Source organism: Pteropus medius, unplaced genomic scaffold (assembly GCF_902729225.1).
Source record: "Pteropus medius unplaced genomic scaffold, Ma_sr-lr_union100, whole genome shotgun sequence".
In the NCBI taxonomy this organism is placed as follows: Eukaryota; Metazoa; Chordata; class Mammalia; order Chiroptera; family Pteropodidae; genus Pteropus; species Pteropus medius.
The window spans coordinates 16,626,861-16,646,565 of NW_024346667.1; the positions used below are offsets into that span (position 1 = coordinate 16,626,861).

Here is a 19,705-nt window from a genome sequence, read left to right on the forward strand (position 1 = left end):
TCCCCATAGTAAAGATGGCAAATAATAGCTGTTTTGGAGTTAAAACTCTTTACCCTACTTATTAGATCTATTTTGCCATTGGTTAAGAATAATACATGTGATATCAAGGTTTATCTTTTAATAGAGAGTACTTACATATTCATTTTCCCATCAGATTTTAGTAATACCCTTTGACACGACTTTTGTCCACATTTGCATCACCGACAGAGTGTACATTAATTGGATATTTTTCTAAATTTCTTCTTCCAGAGGAAATTTCCTTCAGAGGAACACCATTACAGTCTACAGCCCCTTCTCCACCATTCCAAAACCCCAAAAACCACAAGAATGAAGTTTCTCATGACATAGTTGCCCTCAAAACCTGATCTGATCTGAATTTATTTGAGGTCAAAAGCTGACCCGAACTGGCATAAGCCTATTTATAGTTTTCGTTTATTTCACAACATAGTGTTGAATGTACTTTTTTGCTGAAATATTATTAATGTGCTTTATTAATAGTGCTACACACTGTATGGTACATTGCCATTCTAAAACCTGAAAAAAATCTGAATTTCAAAACACATCTGGCCTTGAAAAATTTCAGATTAGGAATTGTGGCCCAATAAACATCTGTTAAATCAATACATGAATGTACTGAGGGCTTTATGAGCATGTTTTCTATGCTATCCCCAGGCCAGCTTTTGAGTAATGTCTATGAGCCCCTTTGCCATCTCATTAGACATTCATCTAAAGAGAGAGGAGTTCTGTGTCTTTGGCATTGCCCATAGCTTTCTTGGTTTCTTTGGCCATATATAGTGATGAATGGAGTTTGAGCTCTGGCATGTGTTGGATCATTATACTTCATCATCCATTTAACCACTCACTACTCCATTCATCCACCAAACACTTTATTAAGTGTCACCACCAGGCACTATGTTAACATAAGAAATACAAATATAATTGATACTCAGTCTCTGCCCTCTAAAAACTCCTATTTGTATACAAAGTACTGATTGGTGGTCACCAGAGGTGGGGGTTGGGGAGTGAACAAAATGGGTAAAGAGGATCAAAATGTATAAACTTCTAGTTACAAAATAAACAAGTCATCGGTTGTAATACACAGCATGGTGTCTATAGTTAATACTGTATTGCATATTTGAAAGTTGCTAAGAGAGTGGATCTTAAAAGTTCTCACCACAAAAAAAAATTTTGTAACTATGTATGGTGACAAGTGTTAACTAGATTTATCATGGTGATGATTATTTCACAATTATACCAATATCAAATCCTTTTGTCGTACACCTGAAACTATTAAATAGAGTGTTATATGTCAATTATACCTCAACAAAAATAAAAATTAAAAAATTTAAAATAAAAAAATAAAAACTATTTACAACAATAATATTATAAAATAGAATCTTAGAAATCTAAAGTTATCTTCTATATAAAATTCATTCATTCTTTCTAACACACATTTATTAAATTCAACACTATGTCAGGCACTAAGGATACAAAAGTGAACGGACCTTGTTAGGGCACTAAGTCTAGAGAGGAAGGCTGATGCTGAGGAAAATTTGTTCTTTTGTAATCATCCTTACATAATACAGAGAAAATGCCAGCCTCTGGCTAAGAAGGTCAAAAAGCTTTCCCAAAGGTGGTGATATCTGAGTTAGAGTGGGTGCTTATTTAGGAAGACAACCAGAGAAGTTATTCTAAGAAGGCACACGTGCAAAGTCACTGAGCCTAGAAATAGCTGGGCATGTAGAGCTGGAGTCCATTTAGAATGGCTGCAGTTCAAGATACATGTGGAGATAGAACATTTTTAAAAATCAAGAAGAGACAGATTATGAAAGGACTATGCTCCAAGCTGAAGTCTCTATCTTTTCCTCTAGGTAATGAGGAACATCTGAAGAATTTTAAAGTAGCTGACTGACATGATCAGATTTATATATGAGGAGGATTCCTTAGATAGGGAGCAGTTTGGAGGAGAACAAAGATAGTGAATTTGTTTCTGGCAAGATTCCCTTAGAATATGCAAGTAAGGAATATTTGTCTTGCAGTACTGGCCCTAAGTGAGAGCTTTGAGGTCCTAAGTGAAATTGTGAAGAAAGTAAAGTGGATTTTCATAACCCTTCTGCCTCTCTACTTCCCTGTGTCTCACCTCCCCGTGGAGGTCCTCAGTGATACTGTGACCCAAACTGGCCAAGCTACATGGAGAAAAATATATGATTGCATTTCTTTTATTTTTATTTTTTTACATTTCTTTTAAAGTGAAGGATAATGTACTTTCCCTTTAAAATATTTTTTTTGCAGCAAAGAGTATATAACTTATACAAAATATATATATATATATATAATTTTCTCCTCCCTTTTTCCTGAGCGCTATGTTTCATACACTTTGAAAGGTAAGAGGTGTCCCATGAACATAGTAACGATGAATTGTCCACATGCAGCCCCCAGGTGTGAATCCTGGTTTAAGTAATAAGGTCTAAGTAAAGGCAATAAGACAACAACTCAAACAACTGCCTGTCAGTTCTTTTATATAAATATGGAACAAATGAGTGTTATTAATTCTTACATAGAGCTCAGAAGCACTGAAGGGAAGGAAAGGTATATTTTCATCCTTTAATGGGACAGTATTTAACAATGACTAATCATATTTCTTGGTTTGAAAACTCTCATTAGCCTGTTATTGGCTTCAAAAGCATGGGATGTGATTGACAGGGCCTTTCAAGACACTTGGTATGGCTACAATCATTTGGGCATCTTAATAAACAAGATGATGATATGGATATAGTTTGATCTAAGATGCTCTTCTGAATTACTTCCTTTATCTGTATACCATTTGGCTCCACTGAAAATCGAGTTAGAATGTTGACTTCTTTAGGTGTCCTCTTTTAAAATTTAGATACCTTGGAAAAAGACCCCCATGAAGCCTCATCCAACAAGTGGCTTCAAGTCACACAGCTAGCTTGCAAAGACTTGAATCTAAACCTTGATTTCTGATTTTCTATTCATACATACATTTCCTATTGCCTGGTTATAATCTCATAAAGAAGCTTGAATAGGAAGATGTCTGAAGCTTTGAAGTTATACAGAAATACTCAAATGAGAAAATATTTGCTGAGCACCTCATCGGGTTGGAAATCACTCAGAACTCCATGGATAACCTGGGAAGCTCATGCAGCTCACCAAGTCTCACTCTCCTTATTTGTAAAATCACCCCCCCCCCAAAAAAAATAAATAATCATAAAAGAAAGAAAGGAAAAGAAAAAAAAAGAAAGAAAAAGTGAAGCAAACTCAACTTTTCAGGATGATTACACAGTTTAGACCAGGAGTTGGCCCACTTGATCTGGTTCACAGGCCAATCTTTGTAAAAAGATTTGTGGAACACAGCCACACTCCTTTGTTTATATATTGTATGGTGGCTTTCAATAAGAAGTAAGATCATGTGGCCAACGAAGTATAAAATATTGACTATCTGGTCCTCTACAGAAAGTTTCCAACCTCTAGTTTCAGTATTTATTGTATATATGTAGAAATTTGCAATATTGAACATTTATATCTGGTAAAGAAACAGACCTCAGGCTGGGTAGAGTACCTGTCCTATTAGGAGATGGGACACCTCGTTCACTAACCGAAGATTGACACAGTTGTGGAGTAAACTCTCAGAAACACTCAGAAACATGCTAGTGTCATCACCCTCCACCTAGTGAGTCTCCAGAACAGCTAAGAAGAATCAAGAAAGCATCTTAAATAAATAAATAGTAAACTTGGAAACAGTAAGGTATTACAGAATCTGACAAGACCTTACCCCCAGTAGGTTCTGGGAATAAAGGGACTAAAGGAGTAAATTCTTCAGACTTGGAACATGCTAAGAATGTTCTCTGTGTGCATCTACGTTCAGATAAATGCTTTCTTTTAAAATTGAGATATAATAAACGACTTTTATACACACCTCACTGCATTTTTATTTATGTGTATAGCTGAGTAACCAATACCTAGGTGAATATAGAATATTTCCAACACTCCAGAAGGCTCCTCAGAGCCCCATTCAGTGATAACCTCCTAAAGAAACCAAATATTCTGACATGTATCATTATAAGTTAGTTACACCTAGTTTTTGAACACCATATAAAGGAAATCAGACAGTATATGCTCTTTTATGCCTGGCTTCTTTTGCTCTGGACAAGCCACATATATTCAAGATCAGTCATTCTCTCTCTTGGCCAGGAAGGCAGTCAAAACAACACAAGAACACACCAGAAATTAGGGCAGCCCATGCAAAGACCCCCTTGTTGCAGTTTTCAAAGGGTAAATATTGTTCTGCCTCATAATAGCTAAAGGCCATAGGGCAAGACTCTCCCCTATAATCCAATGCTTGCTACACTCTCAGCAGTCTGCCATCTAAGATCCCCACAGATTTGCCAAAGGCCTGCAGCTCTGTTTAGACCCTGATGCCTGCATCTTTGCCTCTAGAGAAACATGATTACCAGTATAAAAGCAGCCCCAGCCCCTTGACTGTGGACAAAAAAGTCAAAAGCTGCAGCAACTCACCACTATGAAAACTGAGCATGTTTATTTAGCATTTAGTACAGAATCACCAACAGTAAAGGCACCAGCCAAGCTAGAAGAACCTCACAAACTGTACTTCTTGTTAACGTCCAAAGACTCAGTCATTGGTGCAGAACTGTTTGGGTCTGTAAGATAGTCTGATAACTGGAACCTCTCTCCACATTGAATTCTGAACCATTTGGGAAATAAGACAAAAGAGTCAGTTGAGGGAGAACAAAATATCTCATGTTTTACTGGTAAAGCCTAGGTTGATGGACATAAAACATATTTGCTGGCAAATATACTTCCTAATACCAGACCCTAGAATGAAACACACACCAGTCCAATCACAGGCAAAACTATATCTTTACCTCAGGTAAAACTTTATCTTTACCTTCCTGACAATGTGGAAAAGCTGAGGAGAATGTTGACTCCTTGTGAGTAGCTATCTCCCTTGAGGCAAGGGGAGAGGAGGGAGCTGGGTTACGTGTGCCGAATTCCTTCTTCCAAACTCCCAAACAGATGAAATCATTCTTCCTCTCTGGGGAGAAATGAATAAGAGGGTGGAAAAAAGCTAGAAGTTTTATAATGAGTGGACTTTCCTCCACAAAGAAACATCACTCCATCAGAAATGTAAACTACCAATGAACTATTAGCTAATATACTGTTAGTGTTAAGTTAAAAATTTAAACCATACTTAAAACATGGAGTAAATATTTACCAGAATATTTTATTAAATAATCAAAAACCTCTTTCATGGACCATAAGAGATGAAAAGTTTTTAATTTTTGCAAATGGTTTTAAGTGTCAGAACGACAATACAGTTTACAAATGGGGCAGCTATATTTTAAACAGGATATACTCATCTTCTGGATTCACTTTAAAAAGAAGACTTTTTTTTTCATAACTACTATAAAATAGGTGGTAGAGGCCTCATCACAGGGAGAATGCAAAGAGCCAGACTTTTCTATTTAAGTCTTTTCATCACCAACTATTACCTTCTCTTTAGATATTTTCATTGCCAATTATTATGAACTAGAAATTAAACAGTTATATCTAATCAAAACGTTTTTGGGGCAGAGTACTATTTCGACAAGTCTGCACACTTTATCACAGTATAACTTAAACAGATTTAAGACACCTGTGATTATATAGTCTTAAGAATATTACTTAATATCTGGGATACTGATTATTCCAAATGATATTAAAAGACATGAATTACCTTTGTTCAAGAGCAATCTCGAAAAGTGGATTTTAACAACAGAGGGGAAAAAGTGCCAAAATATTTTAAATGACAGATAAAATATATATTTTTTAAACTAGAAAATTACTTTCTACATGCAAAATACAACATAAAAATGATAAAATGATCACATTTAAAATTTTTACAGCTAAGTTAGCAAAGTCAGTTAAATTTTGCATGTTATAAACTGCATTTTATAAACTAAGAACAAAAATATAAATAGTTTTGGTGAAGTTTTGTTGCCCCACCATGGCCATAGACTTTTTAAACGACTGAATACTAGTAAAAGAATTAGGAGTGGCTCTTTACCTCTCCTCAAATGAACTGTAGAGTCATCCTCAAGGCTGATGTCTTTCTCACTTGCTGTCACGTCTGTGAACATGGCGCCCCTCTAGCTAGCTCCAAGATTTGTAGCTGGATCCTAGGACATTAACCAAATTATCACGGCACCTTTCTAGTGTTCTACCCCACATTGTCAAAGATTTCCTGGGAGGTACATAACACAGTATTTCAGAATCTAAAAATTCTAAAGCCAGTCTATCCTGGTTCAGACTTGGCTTTACTCACAGTGTTTCTCAGGAAAGTTAAACTTATCTTTGCCTCAGTTTTTGTTTGTTTAGTTTGTTAATTTGTAATAGGCCGGTGATGCCAACTTCAGCAGTATCCCGCCCCACCCCCCCGCCCGCTTACCTGTGGTTTCACTTTCTGCACTTTCAGTTACCCCACATCAACTACAGCCCAAAAATATTAAGTAGAAATTCCAGAAATAAACAATTCACAAAGTTTAAATTGTGCGTCATTCCGAGTAGCGCGATGAAATCTCGCGAGTTCCGCGAGTTCCGCTCCTTCCCGCTCTGTACGTGACTCATCCCTTTGGCGTCTCCACGCTGCATACGTGCCCCTTCGCAGCCCTCACCCCCGCCACTTCGCCATCACCAGTCACTTAGTAGCCTCCTGGCTGTCACGGTATGATACCTCAGTGCTTGTGTTCGAGTCACTCTTAGAGTGCCCTAACGCTATCTCACGATGCTTACGTCATTCACCTCACTTCATCTCATCGAAAAGACATTGTATCATCTCACATCATCACAAGAAGGGTGAGTACAGTACAATAAGATATTTTGAGAGACTACATTCACATAACTTTCATTATAGTACATTGTTGCGAGTGTTCTATTATTTGTTGTCATTACTCTCTTATTGTGACTAATTTATAAATTTAACTTTATCATAGGTATGCACCTATAGAAAAAAAACATAGTATATATAGTGTCGGCATTACCCGAGGTTTCAGGCAACCACTGGGGCTCTTGGAACATATCCCCCTCAGATAAAAGGAACTACTAAACTTAAAAATGTCTCATTAGTCCATCCCTTTTACCTTTGCCCCATGTCACCATCTTAGGACATGCCCTTGTCATTTTTCAGCTATCTGCTCCTCTCAAACTCATTCTTTACACCGTGCTAGGGAGGTATTTCTAAAACACAAATCTGTCCTCAACCCCTCTGCCACTAAGACTTCAGTAAATAAAGTGTGGAGTATTTTCCCACATTGTTTCTGGGCTCTGCAGTCCCATTTCCTTAGACTTGGAGCCATTCAATTTCATGAGATATTAATGTTTCATGGTCAGGAGTCTGCCCACTCTGGCTCCAGCTCTGCCACTAACCAGGTGTGTGTGACTGAGAGATGTTTTACACTCTCCCTGGCCTGCGGGTCCTCATCAGCAACATGAAGGCACACAATGAAGTCATCTTCAAATCCCTTTCAACTCTTCGACTTGGCAGAACTGGTGAAGTATAGTGGAGAGAGTCAGATTTAGTTTTGAGTCCTGGCTTTGCTAATTAGCAGCTGTGTGCCATTAGTTTCATCATGAATAATATGGTGGTATATAACCATATTATACAAAAAAAAATGGTGCCATATAATGGAGTTCTGCAGGTATAGAGTATGGAGATATAACAATACCTTCCAAACCCAGTTATGTCGAAAGATGAAATTAGTTATATGGCAATAATTATTTACACTCTGATTTCTCTTTTCATTCAAATCTTGTTTGTTGTAAAATTGATTTTCTGCCTTGTGTATTATCTGGGGAAATTCAGGGTTTTATATTCCTACCACACAATTAAGCGTGAGTTAGCAACAGAAACATTCAGTTAGTAACGTAATGTGGGAAACACAAAATGCTGTGAAAAACTATATCCTTATTTTGGAAGCCTCTTATTAATTTCCTAAACCTGATAAAAATCATTTTTAATTTCCTGTTATTTAAAATTATCCATGCCTTTATCTCTTTATTTTGTTGTAAACAAATGTTGACCAGCTTCTCTAATTACCGAAGTTACTATATTAGGAACGATTTATTCTTCAAGCATTTATTGTGGGTGCCATGCAAGGTTCTGGGTATATAAAATAGATAATGCAGTCCCTGACCTCAGGGAATTCACAGCCTAGAATATTGGTGGTCAGGGCATTTAATTATGAAAAGCAGAGTTTTTTTCAAAGACTTGAAAATGGTATTAAAAATTAACAGTAAATTTTTGTATCTAAGAAAAAGGCAAAAGGAAGTTTGAACTAAATGATGTCAAGATCCCTTTCGAGTTAAAATTCTCATTTTGTGAATCACTTTACCTATCAAATGCCAAAAAATAACCTCAAAATCTGGAGCAGAATAAACTGATCTTAAAAGTCATTAACAGGCTTTCCTTGAAAGCTGCTACTGGAGAAACACATTTCATTAGCTCTTCTGGGAGAAAAGAGAGAGAAAGATATATACGCACAACAGGCTTCTAAGCAGAAACGACCTTCATTTGAAGGATTCCATTTATTGATTGACATTTGAGAGACTAAAAAGTACTTGAAAGGAGTCCCTCAACACCTTTCTCCTTGACCTATTTGTTAATCAGAAAATTCAGGGACTTCTTGAATGGCAAACTTTATGATTGTTATCCCACAAGGTTGAAACTCTAGGAAGAGGTAGTTTTGCTTTTTTTTTTTTTTATGTGGGTTCTGTACATTTACCTTATTAATACCAATTAACAAAAATTAAAGAAGGCTATTGAGGACTTATTTGTTTCATGATAGCAAATTCTCTCTTCAGGAATTGAGGAATTAGTCATTCTTCCATGCAACAGTATGCATGTACATGTGCATATTCTTTGCTGTAATGATATGCTATTCATAAGTTACAGATACAACTTCTACTTATATCAGCTAGACTTGAATTCTATAAATGTTACTGAAAAATTCTAGCTGCAGCTATAATTATTACTGTTTTATAGATCAGAAAACTGAGGTCAGAAATGGTAGAGAACTTGTCCAAGGTCACCATCTTACAGAGCCAAGTGTCAGAGCTGAGGTCTGTCAAACTCCAGAGCGCCTGCCTTCTCCACTCTGCCAAACTGCTCCGCCAGTGGAGGTACAGATGACATAATGTGTCATTCTGTCTATTTGCATAAAAAGCCAGGCCCTGGTGCAAAGGACATGCATAGATGAGCAGATCATTCATTTATTTATTCATTCATTGAACAAATAGTTTTAATAGAGCCTACCATGAGCCAGATACTGGGTAAAAGGGTGAATAACAAGGACCTTATCCTCTAGAGCTTACATTTCAGTGGAGTTGTTAGGCACTGAGCTAGAAAGCAATTAACACAATAATTCAATTAGTGATGAGTATCTCAAAAAAAGCAAAAAATGATGATGTGATTGAAATTACTTAGGTTGGTCAGGAAAGGTCTTTCTGAGAGGGTGGCATTTGAGCTAAGACCTAAATAATAAGAAGGAGTCAAGCACGGGAAGACATAGAGAGGAAAAACTGAAAATGCAAACACCTTGAGGCTGGAGATGGATTCGTGTAACCCATGTGGCAGGAATGTGGTGAACCAGAGCAGGAGAGAGGGAGGAGGTGTCGGCAGAGAGGTAGGCAAGTGCCAGCTAATGTGAGGCCTCATAGGCATGCTAAGGAGTTTGTGTTGGGAAGAGGTGAGAGAATCAGCCCCAAGATCCTCAGGTTTTATTAAGTTTACTAACTTCCTCAAGAAACTTCCTGTTAATTTCTGATTTATAAGATGTGCTTCATATCTGAAAGCCACGGAACACACCATTTGTCATTTGACATTAAAGCCATTTCTTCTACATCTTGATATAATAATAGACATCTTCTAATCTAATTATAATTATGATGCCTCAGTGTTTTCACCATTTCATATTTTTAATATAATTCTATAAAGCCATGGAGTTATTTAAGAAATAAGTTGAGGAAAATTATGACTCATAGCCGAAAGTTTATTTCTCTTAGTTTTCTCTCTTCAAGTCAGTCACCTTATCATCCATCAAATAAATGTCTTTGTCTTTTGTCTCTGTATTTACATTTCGTGGCCAAATTTCCTGGCCAGATGCTAGCACTTTCCACCTCTTTCTCCATATTTGGATGCAAACGTGAAAAAGCATGATGTCGTTTGAGTGCAGTAAAATAAATCAGATTTATAATAGCTATAGCATTTTCTTGGAAGGTGTGTTGTAATCAAGAGGAAACAGAATGTGCATTCAACATACTTTGGGAATTTTAAAAGAAATATGACAGTAATAGGCTAGAAATTATCTCCTTGACACTGTCATTCACTTCACCACTGCATTATAAACCACCTGAGGTCAGGGCAGAGATGTACCTATCTTAGTATGACTTGCATGCATGAATTCATTTTTTCATTTACTATACTAATAATTATTAAAGACCTACTATGTGCTAGACACACAATACCGGTCTTGGAGGAGTCTACAGTCAGTCTAATGAGAGGTCTGAGATCTGCCAGTATTTTACTGTGGCTATGGCATAGGCTACAGAATGACAACTTGAAATGAGGCTACAAAAGCAGGCAGAGGTTGGATTGTGAAGGGCCTTTCTTGCTATGCTAAGGAGTTTGGATTTTATTTTGAGATTTCGTTAGAGATCTTTAACAGGGGAGGGACTTGATCATATTATATGTTAGAAAGATAAATCTAGCAGATTGGAATTAGGTTGAAAGGGAGCAAGAGTGAGAGTAGTGGTGAGTTCAAAGAGGAGGTTGTTGAATTAGATTGAGAAGAAATGATGGATAACTCACAAGTCCCTATTTGAGCTAACAGATGGGAGAGTGATTCGTTTTGATTCTGAATTCAGGAAAAATGATATATATCATTTTATTGCGGGTTGTGAAGGAGACAGATATATGTTCCAAACTAAAAACAAGGGTTTCCAGATTCAGGTGTCTAGTAAGAAGTGGTACATAGGATTGTAGAGTTTAGGAGATAACACTGTGCTAGGGGAAGTATAATTTAGGAGCCATCATCCCATGGATGGTAGTTGATGGGAATGGATGTCTTACCAAAAGAACAGTGTAAGTCTGGGGTCATAAAACTTGGACCTTCAGATCAAGTCTGGCCCCACTGCCTATTTTATGAATGAAGTTTTGCAGGAACACATCCATGCTCATTTTTTCACATAGTGTGTATGGCTGCTTTCACACAATAGCGAAGTTCTGTTGTTGCAAAAGACACCCTATGGCTCACAAAGCCTAAAATATTTACCATCTGACCCTTTATAGAAAAAAATTTCCAATCCCTTGTATGGAGTAATAAAAAAACTGACTGAAGTCCAAATCTGGGAAAACACCCACAGTTAAATGAGGGTCAAAGAAAGAAGAATCTTTAAAGGACGCTGGGAAGGCGGGAAATTAACCAACAAAACAGAAAAGAATGCTTCCAAGAGAGAGTTAAGTCAGAGACAGCATGATATTATTTGAAGATTTTAAATAGTGTCTATAGGATTGAACCAAAAAGAAAACTTAAATAGCTCTGCTGAAGCAGTATTAGTGGGGTATATGCTATAAACATCTATTTCACTGCATATACCGCGCTAAAACTGCTGGTACCACCATTCTTTCATAGAACATTGGCATCATTTTTGACTTTTATATTTGGCTGCTACCATTTCTCCCATTCTTTCTTATGAATACCCATGAATTCACTCATTTTTTTCTACTCCATTCCTCCTGTCACCACTCTCTCCTGCCCCTATTACCTAATCTTACGAATACTGTATCTACTCAATTTTACTTTGCTACCATAATTTTTTCTCTAGTATTTTTTACTTATTTAAAAATGATTTTATCTTACTATATCCTTTATGTCTTAAGTGAGTTTATAAAGGGAAAATAGATTATTATCCCTAACAGTCTTCTAATAATAATCTTGCCTGTGGTTTCTTCCTGTATTAGATAGAGTAGGCTAAACACTGTTTAAAAAAAAAAAATTCTCATAGGCTAACACAACAGAAGTTTATTTTGCAATCATACTGTCTCAGGAGGGTACTCTACAGAAGGCCTTCTACATGGGATGTCAGGGATCCAGGGTCCCTTTATCTTGTAGCTCTGCCTATTGTCAATACACTTTCTCCAGAGTTGCTGCTGAAAGGAAGAGAGAGAGAGAGAGTGTACATGATGGCCTTTGTGGGCCAGACCTGAAAGTAAGTCATATCATTTGCATTCAATTGGCCTGAACTCAGCCACATGGCTATACCTAACTTCATCTGAGGCAGGGAAATAACATTTATCAGTGTGCTCGGGAATAAAAGGAGAGCAGATATTAGTGACCACTAGCAATTTTTGCCTTCCTTCTTTTCTAATCTGTCCTGAACCCCACAACCAGACAAATCTTCCCAAAACCTGATTTTCATGTGCAAATGCTGTCTTACTTCCTGTTCCTTTAATACACCAGCACATTTTTACCTCAAGGCGTTTGTCTTTCTGTTCCCTAATCCTGGAAAGTCTTTCCTCCAGAATTTAGACTTCTTCTCTCAAGTTTTTATTTAAACATTTTCTTCGCTGCTGAGAATTCCCTGATTGTTGTATTTAACACTGTAAACCCTCCACTTTAACCTCCTATCACCCTTTACTGCCTTATGTTTCTCCATAGCACCATCTAGCATAGTACATGTTAATTTTTATAATTGCTTTCCCTCTCTCCACTAGAATGTAAGCTCCATGAAGCAGGTATATTTGTCGTTTTGTTTGCTGCTCTTTTCCTAGAGCCTAGAACAGTTCACACATAATCAGTATGCTGTAAAAATCTGTTGGCCGAAGGAAGGAATTTCAATACACCATGGGACAATATTACAATGGTTGATGTCAATGAAAAGCAGAGCAGGGCTATGGGAAGAGGGTAAAAGAGAGCCACCTGAGGTCAGACTGTGAAGGAAGCCCAGTGAACTACTGCATGAATACAGGAAGAGTTCTGCAGAACCCTGGAAAGAAGGAAAGCCAAGAATGAGAACCATGTCAGCCTTATATAGGGGCAGAACCTGGCTTTACCCAAAAGCTTCTATCAAAAGAACTGAACCTTCTTAATAATCAAAGAAAATTGAAATAAAAATGTGATTTTTTTCATTTTAAAATTTGCCAGAAATTTATAACAACCTTTAGTGTAGTCAAGGTTATGGTGAAATTTTCATATAAATCGATACCATTTGTGAGAGAAGTCAGTATCAACTAGAGCCATATTGACATTAATATTCATTGTTCCAGTTAGTACACTTCTAGAAACTTATGCTGAGCAAATAATCAGCAAAAAAGATAAAAATGTATAACCGTGGTCATTCATAATATCATCATTTGTAATATAAACAACAATGGAAACAAATGTTCAGCAGAGCAATGCTGATTAAGTAAATTATCATATGGTAGAATAACAAGCAGTCATTAGTCACATTTTAATAGAAATATTTCAGGATATGGGAAAATGCTCACAATGTAGTAGTAAATGGAAAAAGCAGCTTCATAATTAAGAATTTGGATTTTGGAGTCAAATCAACATAGGTTTAAATCTCTATTCTACCACTCACACAGCCTCTAAGCCTCCATTTCTTCATTTGTAAAACAGATAATAATACTAATTCTCAGGATTATTTTAAATATTAAAAAAGTATGTTTTCAAAGCACTTAACATAGTACTTGGCATAAAGAAAGCACTACTGAATAGCACCTATTATTATAAGAAAATATGACATTTTTCTGTACTACTTTATACTTAATATTTTAAGTATTTTTCATAAGAGCCTTATTCTTTTTATGAGGGAATATATTCTTTTGGAAAATAATAAATATTTGTAGAGCTATTCTCAAGTTTGTGGAGGTAAAAGAAACTTTACTAAGACTCTGGGAATCTCTTACAAATTATACTTTGCATATAGTCTACCATTCTGGTCAAGTGGATTTCAACTGTTTAACATTCTTTGTCAAATCATGAGCTAGAAGGATGACACAGCTAGGTTTGCCCCAATGTGAAGCAAATTTTAGATTATCAATACTCAATCTATACGAGAGATAAAATCACTGTCTTTAAGATACCCACGGTTTACAAAAAATACTTGGATAACAAAAAAAAACACAAGTAAAGTTTAAAGTCCCACTTCATCTCATTCTTTTATAATCTCATCAGTCTAGGACAGACATAGAAAAAGAATTGATGTGGATAGAAAATAATCACTTTTAATCCCTTAAACATATATCTTAATAGAGGTGGAGATGGAGTCATAACTGGCTAATGATAAAATATTTTGTGATGCTGACATCTAAGATTGAGATAGAAATAAAATTTCTCCCAGAGTTATCTCAGATTCTATTATTTAGAATTTCCAAGTTATGTCTGTAAGTATATTCAGTGAGAAAATTTTAACTCAGGTCAGTACAACTTCCCTCAGAGAATGGCAAGTTAGGCAGTCCTCAGTTTTCCTGGACAGAAACAGGTGTCCAGACATCCATAGGTATGTGCCAAGCAGTTGGAGGACCTAGTTGAGCTTGGAAATGAGGAAAGGCAAGAAGGAATCACAACTCTGGAATCAGATTGCAAGGTTTTAATGGGCCTAAAGTAAAGAGTACTTGGAGTCAACCGGCTTTAGCAAGAATGCACATGGCTCTGAGAAATTTTGGAGGTAACCTATGTTGATAGGAAATTGGATGTGCCTTGTCTTGATGTGACAGCCAGTGGCCACCAATTGCACTCCACCTGAGTTTTTGACTTTTTTTTATTTTTTTTTTTATGCCTACAGCACCTGGTCTTCCTAGGTGGTCTCCCATCCAAGTACTAACCAGGCCCGACCTGCTTAGCTTCCGAGATCAGATGAGATCAGGTGTGTTCAGGGTGGCATGGCCATAGTCCACCTGAGTTTAGAATGTGAGTATTCCTCCAAGTTAGTACCTCCACGACCAGCAATTTCTGCTTGTACTTGAACAGAAACCTAACATTGTCACAAGTACTTTGGCATAGATAGTCAGAGAGCTTGATTTTCTTTTCATTTTCGAAATGGCTTCTTACAAGCTATATCCCCAGGAGTTATTTATTCAATAGCTCTGAAGAGTAGAGTTGTAAAACTAAATCAAAGGTTCATATGAGTTTTAAGGTAGGCTTAGTGGGGAAGAGGTCAGACTTAGTCAAGAATACGTGGACTTCCCTAGACATTCCAAAGCGAAAGTTAGATCAATTTCGTGAGAAGTTGTTGTTTGCTAAAATAGTTTTTCACATTACATTTGCTTACATGTTAAACATTAGTGGTTAATAATGACCCAGTAAACTTTACTTTCTGTTGCTAAAAGCTCTTTCAACTCTGTAGTTTTCCAAAACTTAGGCTGGAATTAAATATGTTTTAAACAAAATCAAATAATATCAATGAATTTAAACCAATTTAATTTAAAGTGTTGTGACCCAGAGAAATGAGAGTGCTAGTATTCCCTAAGGTCTGATACAAGATATAGATAAAAAAACATTTCTAGAACATTCTTTCCTATAAAGCAGCCACACTCAAAAACAGATACTGTGAGCAGAAGTATTAAAATTCTCGTGACAAGAGGGAGAAATAGTGTGGCATTCCTATGATATCTAAGGTAATTAGAGCCTAGTAAATATGTGGATTTGTTTATCAATCAATTTACTCATTTATACCTTGAACTAAATTGCCCCAGATATAATATGTCTCAGGGTATGGGGTTTAAATTTTTTTTATTGTAGTAAAAAAAAAATCATATAAAATAAAATTTATTATCTTAACCATTTTTAAGTGTTCAGTAGTGTTAAATATATTCACATTGTTGTGGAACAGATCTCTAGAACTTTTTCATGTTGCAAAACTGAAACTCTATTCACATTAAAAACAACTCCCTATTTCCCCCTACCTCTACCCCCTGGCAACCCCCACTCTACTTTCTGTTTCTTTAAGTTAGACTACATTAGATACCTTATAGAAGTGGAATCATATAGCATTTGTCTTTTTGTAACTGGCTTATTTCAGTTAGCATGACGTCCCTTTTAAGTTCCATCCACTATGTAGCATGTCAAAATTCCTTCTTTTCTAAGGCTGAATAATATTCAATTCTATGTACATACCACATTTTCTTTATTCATTCATCCTTTGATAGACATTTAGATTGTTCTTATATCTTGACTATTGTGAATAGCACTGCAATGAACAGAGGAAATGCTAATATCTTTTCAAAATCCTGCTTTCAAGTATTTTGGATAAATACCGGGGGCAGGATTACTGAATCATGTGGTAGTTTTATTTTTAATATTTTGAGGAATCTCCATATTGTTTTTCATTGCATATGGATTTTTGAATACACTTTTCTACAATCATTCCTCGAAAACATTTAGATCTACAATTTGCTTTCCACTGAGTGAAAGAGAAAAGCAAGAGGAATTAGACCCAACTCTGAAAGGAACCAAGAAATTAATCCAAGACAGTAAACCTCAAATTCCTACACTCACTCCCAGAGATTCTCATCTTGATATAAATGACTGATGTAGATCCAGGTTTAGAAACCATCGATCTAGAGTATTACTAGAGCAATTGTCACAGCAGACATTGTCACAGCTACAACAGGCACAAGTCAGGTGAGGCAAAGGTTAGACAAGGCCTGGTCAGGCAGAGGTCAGACTAGCAGGACAGAATTTGGTTCAGGCAACTGGTAGGCGTTGACTCCTTTTTAACAAAATGGCAAGTGTCAAGGCAAGCAGAGCAGCAAAACAACGGCAGTCAGATCTACATGGTCAGCAAGTGCTGATAGAATTGTCCAGCACCCTGGATAGCTCCCTGTTGACAACACTGATTCAAGCAAGCTTGCCGTCTTTTATTCTCAGAACAAAAGAGTTTAGGAAATAGATTCCACCTGGTGAAAGGCCCACACATATGCCAGATATAGTTACAGTAGCATAAGATAATTATGCTTATTCCATCACCACAACCATTTCCCAAGCTTTTGATCTCTCTATCAAATGAGAAGGACCTAAAGGATTCCAATGGGTTTGCCATGCCTCTGAAGAGTAAACAGGTAAGTTTGAGTGTCAGAGTACATGCGAAATTTATCTTCTCAGTATTGTATCTTTTCTGGTTAAATGCCAGGTCCTGCCAGATTATCCCTCCAATGACTTTTAACACTGTCAATAATATTGAAAACAGCTGCTAACTGAAGGATCAATGTAGATATATTGATACCTGGACACTTTAACTCAGAATAATGATTGATCACATTCAATGACACCTTCACTTCAAAGGTAGGCCTCCAATAAATGAAAGAGATGATGGTATTGAAAAGACTCAATGAAATATAAAGCTATCTTCACTACCCCCGCCCCCCCACACACACGTTAATTTTAAAGGGACATTGATACAGAAGTCCAAGAAGTGATTTTTTTTAAACAAATGTGTTATCTCAGAATCCAAAACTAAATACAAATGTATTCTAGAACAAAGATAATCACAGTGACAATTCAAACATGGCCTGTTATGTCATTTTTATTCTTCTGTTAGATTTTAACTCAACCTGCAACCAGCAGGCTATGTGATATAAATTGGATGCTGAGTCCTAGAATAGAATTTTTAGTACTGAGCACTGACAAATCTGGGAGCTCGCATGAAATCTCTCAAGCAATAATTGCTACACAGAATATAGCTTAGAGAGAATAAATTGATCTCTTTCAGGATGCTTAATTTAAATAGTGGTAATTTTCCAGATAGTTACAATGGAAAAGGTTCTCAAAAAGACATGATAGAGTGCATTTATGTCACCTCTAACAAAAAAATATAATAAAGAAACAGACTAGTCAAAAGTAGCTCATTCTCTTAAGTCATACTCTTCATATTCTTTCCGTCACATTGTCCCATTAAAGCAAAAGCCCAGAAGATACAATTTGCTTTGAATTTTTCCTCAAGTTGAATAAATTTAAATAAGGGGGAAAACATAATCTTTTGACTCAGAATGACTATCACCTGGTGCGAAATTAGGTGAAATTGGGTGGTCATCCTGGAAGATGTATAAAACTGACCCCACCCTGCCTAAAACACACACTGACATATGTCTCAGAAGTGACAGTAGAGTTCCCGAGCAGAAATATGTGTAGCACTACTGCCCGTGCTGGTGGGAGGGAGGCGTGAAGTCAGGTTTTCTGTAAAGTCACAATTTCAAAAAATTAGTCTTTTGCCATCGTAACTGGTTTATATATTCTAGCATATACAGCAACACTCATTGGTCTATAATTTGAAGAGCATTAAGTTTTTTGGTTTGTTTACTATTTATTTATCTATTTTTTATGCACATTTTTTATTTGTACTCAAGAATATTTACAGGATAAATTAACATAAATAGAATTTCTGGGTGAAAAAAGCACATGCATTTTAATCTTCATAGGTGTTTCCAAATTGCTCCCATAAGGGTTGTATCATTATGCCCTCCTACCAACAATCAATACAGTAGTCCCCTCTTATCTGCAAGAAATGTGTTCTAAGACCCCCAGTGGGTGCCGGAAACCACAGACTTATTTACTATTTAGATAAATGTTAAAGCCCAATTTTATAATTAACTTTTTCAACTATTTCCACATTTTAGTGACTACTCAGTTATAAGGGGTTTATTTCCAAATTTTCTTTAAGATTGTAAATCTGTTTCCAACCTTATAGCTATATTGAATTTGGTCACCATATCCAAACTGCTTCCATGAATGCAGTTGCTAATATAACGTAGGGAAGGTTTTATGTGAAAACCATCTCATAGTAGTGCTTCTAAAAGAGCAGTCCTCAAACACCTGCAACAGAATCTCCCAGGATGCTCATTACACATGCAGACTTCTGGCCACTGTTCTAAATGTATGAAGTCCGTGTTTCTGAGAATGGGACCCATGGATACACAGGCTAGAATCAACAGTGCTCCTTCTCACTTTACCATTTGAATCATTTAATAGTCAAACTAAAAAAAATTAATTATACTTAAGATTATGGTGTGCCTTGGTTTTCCATGTATTTATTCAACAAATATTTCATTGCACAAAAGTTACAATCAAGACATTTAGCTGGGGTCTGAAGAAACATCTGCACAAATCAGAAATATTCCTTAGAAACATGGAGCTCATTCTATCAGAGAAGACAGTCAATACATAATTTCATAAGTAATTGCTTGATTATAATTTTGACAGGTGCTACAAAGGAGAAATAAAAGATATTAATGCCAAGGGGATCTGACTCAGTCTGAGGGCTCAGAGAGGTCTCCTACGGGAAAGGATGCTCAAACAGGGATCTGAAGACTGAGTGAGGAATGACATTCTAGAAGGAGCATTCCAGGTGGCGAGAACTTGTGCCAAGGCTCTAAGAAAGGAGATACTAAAGGAAAGGACTAAAGCAGGAAGAATGCAGCTGCAAGAGTAAGCAAGGGCCAGTTTGTTCCAGCCTTTTGAGTCTTGTTGAAGATTTTGGATTTTAATCAAAGAACAATAAGAATCCATTCGAGAATTTTAAATATCCCTGCTTCATCAATGAGTTCTGCAGCTGTGTATATGAAGGAGAATGAGGGAAGTCAGAATACAGTGAAAGCTCAGGCAGGGTTATATCTAACTACAAGGGTGCAGAA

At 36.5% G+C, this 19,705-nt stretch overlaps 1 non-coding gene across 1 annotated transcript; it reads right to left on the bottom strand.

Annotated features, from left to right (window-relative positions):
• Positions 1–14,853: 14,853 nt before the first annotated feature.
• On the bottom strand, positions 14,854–14,971 carry LOC120613618 (5S ribosomal RNA). The gene has a single exon (XR_005655740.1). It is a non-coding gene; the product is annotated as a 5S ribosomal RNA (ribosomal RNA).
• Between the last annotated feature and the right edge of the window lie 4,734 nt (positions 14,972–19,705).